The 7,917-nt window shown below is 45.4% G+C and overlaps 1 long non-coding RNA gene across 1 annotated transcript; it reads left to right on the top strand.

The window, feature by feature from the left end:
• The first annotated feature begins 1,967 nt into the window (after positions 1–1,967).
• On the top strand, positions 1,968–7,256 carry LOC138520693 (uncharacterized). The gene is made up of 2 exons (XR_011282864.1): positions 1,968–2,006; positions 6,903–7,256. It is a non-coding gene; the product is annotated as an uncharacterized lncRNA (long non-coding RNA).
• Positions 7,257–7,917: the final 661 nt, after the last annotated feature.

Genomic DNA, 7,917 nt, shown 5'->3' on the forward strand with positions numbered 1-7,917 from the left:
GGCAGGATCGGCAGATAACAGGCTGAGAACAGGCTCCAGCCTTAGTCTCAAAGGCCTTGGTCAGAGAGGGCCGGCTTCGCCTGCCGGCGTCCAATAGCAGGAGATGTAGTACAGCTGGCCAATCAGGCAGGGCCAGGAGTGCTGCTGTGTGCCTGGTAAGGCACCACTTGAATTCGCCTAGAGTGCGGCGGCCATCTTTGAAGGGGGTACCTCGTGTACCAGAAGCTGTGATTAGGGCAGAAAAGTGCACTTCTCAGTGAGGGCTAGTGCAGGTTTCTTTAAAATAAACAACAAAAGAAACGCTGTGCTCAGCAATTTTTTCTTTCTTTTTACTGGTTCTGTTATCCCTTCCATTTGTGAATCACCCAGAAGGTCTTTAAGGGGTTCACTGGCAAAGGTTTAACTTTGTGTTCGACAGGTAAGTCTCCTTTGTGCAGGTGGATTTTATGAACACCTTTTTTCACACACCCTATTTCTTTGGAGAACAACACCGTCCTCACTTGTTTTAATATCCAGACTGCGTCCTTGTTCCCTGCTGCAGGCTCTAACTTCATCCAGGATAGTGAGGGCATGTTTTATAGAGTACACTTTCCTAGAAGCTGAGCGTGCATTACATTCCCTGGGCAGTTTCTGTAAGCGAGGAGATCCTCTCTGGGTTTCTAGTTATTTCCTTCTACATGTCTTGTGGAATCACAGTGAGGTCACGGATGGAGTCCGCCATCAGCCGGATTTCACTTCCTTCCACTCTCACTAGGTAGTGTAGACACGCCATCAGTTGCCATCACTGTGTGTGGAATCCAAGGTCCCACCATGATGTTGCTTCTAGCAGCAGGGCTAAACAAAGAGGTGATGGCTGGAAGGTTTAGAATTAATTCTAAACTTCTGTCCATGGCGAAGTGGCCTACACAGCCACAAATTGAACACTCTGCGTCGAGCAGGATAGTTACGATCACTATTGTCGCAGCAGAAGCATGTCTTCCTGTTGACCGATCTCTTATCTGGTCCTTTCAATCTGGTCATCTTTCATTCCTTTGACGTGTCACTTGCCTTCACTTCCGTGTACATTCCACTGGTCTGTCCGGGTTGCTGCCTGCTCCTTGTGTCCTCCTTTTTTAGCAGATTTTGGGGGATGGGGGCATGCCATTTAAATGAAAGGGACCTCTGCCAAATGAGTGGAACAAAATGGTGTGCTACACATGTTGGGGGGGCAAACACCTTTGCCCCCCCTAAAATGACGCCTATGATAGCCATTTCTCTTCCTGGAGCATAAACGGTGCCACCCAATGCCTCTATGTAATTCTGGAATCGAGGAATTGATTGGCGCCACGGAATGACAGCCACACCTGAGCTAGCCATAACGTGGCAGCGGTGTCTGCATGTGGACTGGCTCAATGGGTCACTTCTCATGCAGTGCTGGATTGCTGTCCTTGATGCCTGGTGACTGGAGTCCACGGGTCGCATCCTGTCCTCGTCGCCACTGTAATGAAGCGGCCTCCAAAAGGAGGAATTAATACAGCAGGGTGTGCGTCAAAGAATGGCTTTTACTGCGATCATTATGTCGTCCATTTCAGGGCCCAGAATATGTTGAATGTGCCCGCTTTCTCGAATCTTCCATTGGTCTCAGTTACTTCCAGATTCTCTTTCCACCTCCATCAACACACAGTCGGGTAGTGTGTAACTCTTGCACTCGGCTTAAGCACACGTTGAAATGGGGATTCTATGGCATGACAGGAGGCTTCATATTATGCATTTCCATCTTTACTCTGAAACCACAGCAGCAAAGAAAAAACTTTACAAACAAAAAGTTTCAACAACAGAACTAGATAAGAGTTCAATGTCCATGCATGGGGAACTCCCCAAACCATCATGGAGGACAGGTCATGCCCTGCAAGGAACCAATGAGCAGGGACCCTCCTCTATATATATCCATTACTCTAACCCCAACTCCTCTTTCTTTGCTGCTGACACCACAGAGCTAAGTCACCCCTTTCAGTTGTGTCTTACATGTTAGTCAGTGTTTGCCATATTAATTGATGTTGCATATATATGTGTGCCTTGCGGCTTTCACTTTGTAAAATTGTGTTTCCTTATTTTAAATTTATTTGCTGTGTTATTTGAACGGCCACTTACTTTGTGGCGTCTAACAGAATTAATGGGCCATGAGCGCCCGTGCTTCTTCCTGCAGTATGGTTCCTTTTATGGGTTTGGGGCGCCTGGCAGCGCCGAGCTGTGTGTTTATTTTACTTTCTTTCTGAGATAATGCGAGCAGTCGCATGGGCCCTTGTGGAAGCTAAAGCTTTAGCTTCAGGCCTGTCGAGCGTGATTTATGTACAGAATGTCAGCTGTGCTGGGTCTTTGAAGCCTGGGCTTCAGACCTCCCGTGCACACCCTTTGTTTATCTTGTTTATTTTTCGCGTGAGGCCCATTTAGAAGCTGTTGCTTACAGGCCTGTCACACGTGGGTTGGGTGCCTACGGCGCCCAGTTATGTTTTCTTTTATTTTGAGAGTCTTTGTCAGCAGGGGTCTTTTAAAACTTTGCTTTGGACCTCGCACGCACAGCCAAGGGGTAGGGCTGAGCAGCGCTTTTTTCTCCTGCAGCTAGTACAGCCACCAGTGGCTCATATGGTAAGTGCTTGGTCTTGGAATGCTGGAGACCTGAGTTCTAATCCAAGGTCTGAAACATCCTTGGCATGATTTAAAAACAAATTTAAATCGTTTTATGCTGAATTATGAATGTCAAATTTTTGAATTTATCCATAAGGGAAATTTCCTTTCTTATACGCTGCCCTGACCCAGGGGTAGGGTTGAGCAGCGCTCGGAATCCTGTGGGTTTGTAGCGCTATATATATAATTGCTGACTTATGAATGCTAAATTGTTCACTTTATACCAAATGAGATAAAAGGGGTTTTTCCCTTTAAAGTAATCCATATGGGAAAGGTGCAGGCTTCCACATATGGGTCTCCCATTTCAATCCCCATGCGCGCCCTGGCAACAGCTTTGCTTACTGAAGCGCAGGTGAGGGGAGCGCCATGCACCACCTTTACATTTTAGAAATGAAATACAAAATGCTACCAAGTGTCTCGCTATTTTTGGGTATCTTTCGTCAGAATTTCAGCACCTTTATTTTGAGTGCCGCTGCCTGCTCGGCTTCAGGTTTCACCTGAGTTTGGATGCGAGGGTTGTTCCCTGGCGTGCTGCTGACTTCCATACCTTGCTCGGGTAAGCAGCTGGTGGTGCGCTTGCTTGGCGTATTCCTTTGACACAGCAATGGTCAAGCTGTGTGTGAAGCATTGCCGCTTCTCTTTGTTCAAACAACTATTTTGTTTGTTTTATTTGTTTTCTCACTTTATCCTTCAAAGGAAAGACAGGGGTTAGTGGAGGAGGTTGTTAAATGACCTAGAGGGGGCTTGGGCCTTCCTATCCAACCATCATTCAGGCACAATCCTGTACTAGAATGATATTTCATGTCCCTTTACGGGGGAAAAGAAATGTCTGCTTAATTTCCCCTCTCTCTCTCTTTTCCGTAAGGTAAGTTCAGGACAACTCAGTCCGTTTTCCTTTAGGTTTCTCCTCCCCTGAAGGGGTTAAGTTCGCAGGTTAGGGGGTGTACCTACAGTTCTGGTCTGTTCCTCATATCCTGTTTTCTTAATATATATCTCCCCTAATGCATGGTCCTTGGTTTCTGTGTCAGTTAATTTGGCGGACCCTACTTGCCAACATGAGGCTTTAAGAACCTTAGCCTTCTTCCCTCATCAGGGGGGCGGTCTTGGGAGACAGTGCCATCCTCTTGTTTTGTGAGCTAACCCTCTCGACATTGATTGCACAGTCCTGGGTATCCTTCTTTGCCCTAGGGGACATAAGGGGTAGGACCCTACAAAGGAAGAGGGTATCTGGGTTTTTTAGGACATGTATAACCCAGTTTGCTCACTGGCTAAAGAGGGATGTAAACTCTATGTTCACTATTTGATGTGCAAGTACTAGGCTACTTGATCGAGATCTGTTTGCCTGCTCGGCAACGACGGCGCCTCTGCTCTTACGGAGCGGCGTAGTTACCCCTCCTGTGAGAAGGGATGGCTCAAGGGCAATGCAGTCCTCTGAGAGGTTAAACTATACAATCCAGGTTCGGATTATAATACTAGCACTTGAAAATGTGCGGATCATGAAGGACTGGATTATAAGAGCGATTGCCTGTTCGGCTTTGATGGAAAACCTTCACGGCCACAGGATGACCTAAGCCCTTACCTGTGCGATTTCATCTCGAATTATTATTGAACAGGTGGCTTTATTAAGATCTTGCCCCTCAGGAGAAGGGAGCAGCTCCTTTGGAGGTTTTCCTGAGTCTACCTATCCGGTAGAAGGTGCATCAAGAAGTGCGCACAGTTACTCCTCTGCTCGAGGGGCTTGAGCATGGTGTTTTTTGTTCCTTTGGAAGGATTGTGCCGACAGCAGTCCTGCTAGTCATAGGATATCTCCTGTATTGCCTTTGGTGTTCACTAGGTTTTTCGTAGATGATGTTCATCTCAAACCCCTGGGGGTTGCTGTGGGTTAACAAGGATCCTATTTGTGTTTTTCCTCTGTCAGTTTTTCCCTTGCCCTCATTTTAGAAGGGGCGGTGATAACAACCTCCCTCACGGTTTCTGAATTATGAATGAGATAAATATGCTCTCACTAATTGGGAGTGGACATATAGGATACTTCTAATAATAAGTATTTTACAAGTTTTAACATATATTTGTGGCACTCTTTAAATGGAAGTATTGTTATGCTCATTGTTTCCTGTCTCCTGGCAGATGGTATGGTCGTATTAGACCTTGAGGGTTAGTGTTGAGGGGTTTCCTCCATTATTCCTCCCCTCAAGAGTTTCCGCGTCAGTTCTACTGATGGGTTCACTCTTATCTTTGTCCCTCCCTTTCGGTTTGGCCTTTCCCTTCAGCCCCTGATGTCACCAAGTTAATGAAGAAGGTGATAACTCACAGAGGTTCCAAAGGTTCTGGCGTGTGTATATATATATATTTGTTTCTTGGATACAGTTAGAGATGTCCCTTCCGCAATCACAGAGTTTGTTCTTGGTTTTAGGCACGTCATTATAACTCTGCATCTTATCCTTTGGGATGATAGACTGTACGGAAGTAAGGAGTTAGCAGTTTTCTCCCCTGGAAAGGGTGATTATTTCCCTTAGCTAGTTAACCTAGATGGGCAGAGGGCCAGCTCCTTCCGTGCCATTGTTCCAAGCACCCCGCGAGAATCTATTGCTCTCGCATTTAGATCAGCCTTTGGAACAGTTACCTAACCCTGTTACACACAAGAGCCTTTCTCTGAGATCAATTCCAGTTAGCTCCGTGACTGGAGCAACATATTGTCAATCAGGATGTCGGTCCGATAACTCAGCAAGTGCATCACTTGCTTTAACATCTGTGCAAAGCCTGCTGATGCAGGATCCAATGGGCAGAGCCACACTCAGCCTTTCATACTTGCGAGATCGATAAATGAGCTCCACACACCGTGTGTTACAACAAGCAGGGCTCAGATGCCTGATGGTTTGTAGCGCTTTATGAAAGCTACATTATTAGCTCTCTCTTGGCCTCAATCTGGTACGGTTGGAGTTCCGATTGGGTGATCTCTTTTCCTTGTGAGAAGGTGGATGCCAGTCCACTGTCTTCGGACGGTTCCTCCGGGATTGCTCGGTTCCTTTTGGGGCCTTCTCGGGAGGGGATGGTTCCCATCCCTATAGAATTTTACGGTGCATGTTGTCTAGTGTCATCCCTATCCACCTTTCTCTATCTCTGCCCGTCACTTCTCTCTTATGGTTCCTCTGTTATTCATTAGAATATATTTTCATCTTTTCCTGGGGCTTCAGAAGTTCTTTGCGCAGTGCACTATCTGGGTCGTCAAGGACTTTTGGAAAGCCTTTAATAAGCCTGTTTTCTTTTAGATGGCGGCTATTCAGTGAATGGGTATGTGATAAGATTTTGCTTCTGTTTCTCTCTTAACGGAAATAGGTTGTTCTGGTAGAACGGTCTATGAAGGCTACTTTGCATGCCAATGATTGCATTTTACTGCCATTATCGCAGCGAAACATGGTCGCTAAGGGTGAAAACGGTGGTTGGCAGTACTTGGTGCGCGGGACCTTCAGGTCCATTGGTTTTGGGGTTCCACCTTGACTAGGTGTTTCCTATCGGCTTCGATTATATCATATGGTATTACCGCATCTTTGTTTTTTTAAGTAAGGATTGTCTGTGCTACAACTGTTTTCAAAGTTATCCATGTGGAGTTTCTTTCCTGTTAAAGTGCATCTCCTGTTTCAGCCCTTTAGATATGGACAGTGGAATGTTCTCCCGGGGGTCAGGATTTATTGCCAGATTGGGTACCCATAGGGTTTCCTCCATTTATTATCCAGGTCTGGGTCATTTTCTAATGTATAAGTTTTTAAGTGTTTTTAAATGCTTAAGTTGGACTAAATACCTCTCAGCTGCTTTCCTGTGGGAACATTATTGCAGGGTCTCTTACCCATGGGCCATATGGATTAAGTAGATTGCAGAGAAAGGGAGTTAATTGCTCCTTGGTCCTTCAATGGAAGATGCTATAGTGTTTAAGATGCTCTCCTGGGGGAGGGAATTGTCAAAGCAGCTGTTTGGTCATGGGAATAATATTTGGAATAATAATTTTATTTTATCACTAGTGTATTGCTCAGGTTGGGATTTGGATTGGAATGCAAGGGTTTTGAACTTGCATAATATGAAGCCTCCTGTCATGCCATAGAATGGGAAATCCCCCTCACTAACGTGACAGGGGGTTTAGATTCTATTAAAGACAGGAGGCGAGTATTATCCCACCCACCCTCCCTTTGTATTGGCTGTTCAGCTTCCACCCACCCACCCTGTTATATTTCATATTGTTTCAGATTTGGGTGAGAAGTCCTATCCAGAAGAACTTCGTCATAGATTCAGGCTGTGGGAAGGTTGAGATCTCCAGTTTCGCTGGATCCTTTCTCCGCGCTACGCAGTTCAACTGTTTCATTGGACGTCTGGTGCAAGACAGCTGCAGAAAGAGGGGTTGGGGTTAGAGTACTGGATATATATAGAGGAGGGTCCCTGCTCATTGGTTCCCTGCAGGGCATGACCTGTCCTCCATGATGGTTTGGGGAGTTCCCGATGCATGGACATTGAACTCTTATCTAGTTCTGTTGTTGAAACTTTTTGTTTGTAATGTTTTTTCTTTGCTGCTGTGGTTTCAGAGTAAAGATGGAAATGCATAATACTCGCCTCCTTTCTTTAATAGAATCTAAACCCCCTGTCACGTTAGTGAGGGGGATTTCCAATTCCATTGCGCAGCTTTAAAACTGGTTCAGGAACAAACCGTGCTGCAAGTATTGACGGGGCGGCCACATTTGCTGCATTGGCTGCATTGCAGTGTGTGGGGTTCTGGCAAATCAATAGGCACACATGTTCCACACGAGATTCCGATCTGGATATATTTAGTCTCGCAGACAGACAACTATGTCAGTGCATTTCTCGTTTACGACATAATTTCCCGCCACCAGGTTACTCGGTGCAAATGGAAGGTCACAGGAGGCGAAAGGGAATTAATTGGAATTAATTGGACGAACTGCTGTTGGGAAGGAAACTTGCGCTCTTCCCTGGGCCTGTGTCTTCTTTCCCACTCGCAGTTTCACTTTAAAACTTCTAGATGATATGCTTGATGTTAAAAATCATCATAAAAACGACACAAAAATATCTTCTTGTTTAAAACTGGACCTGGGGCTGGCTGCATTATCAAACAGTGCTGTATTTTATAATCAACCCCTGCTTTAAAAAAATAATTCTTAAGAATATATTTGTCATAAAACAACTCTGCTTGAACCGCATATTTTAAAGCACAGAATTTAAAACACTTGAATATCTCTTTTTTTTATATTT

Source organism: Ambystoma mexicanum, chromosome 13, assembly GCF_040938575.1.
Source record: "Ambystoma mexicanum isolate Mex_15411 chromosome 13, UKY_AmexF1_1, whole genome shotgun sequence".
Classification (NCBI taxonomy): Eukaryota; Metazoa; Chordata; class Amphibia; order Caudata; family Ambystomatidae; genus Ambystoma; species Ambystoma mexicanum.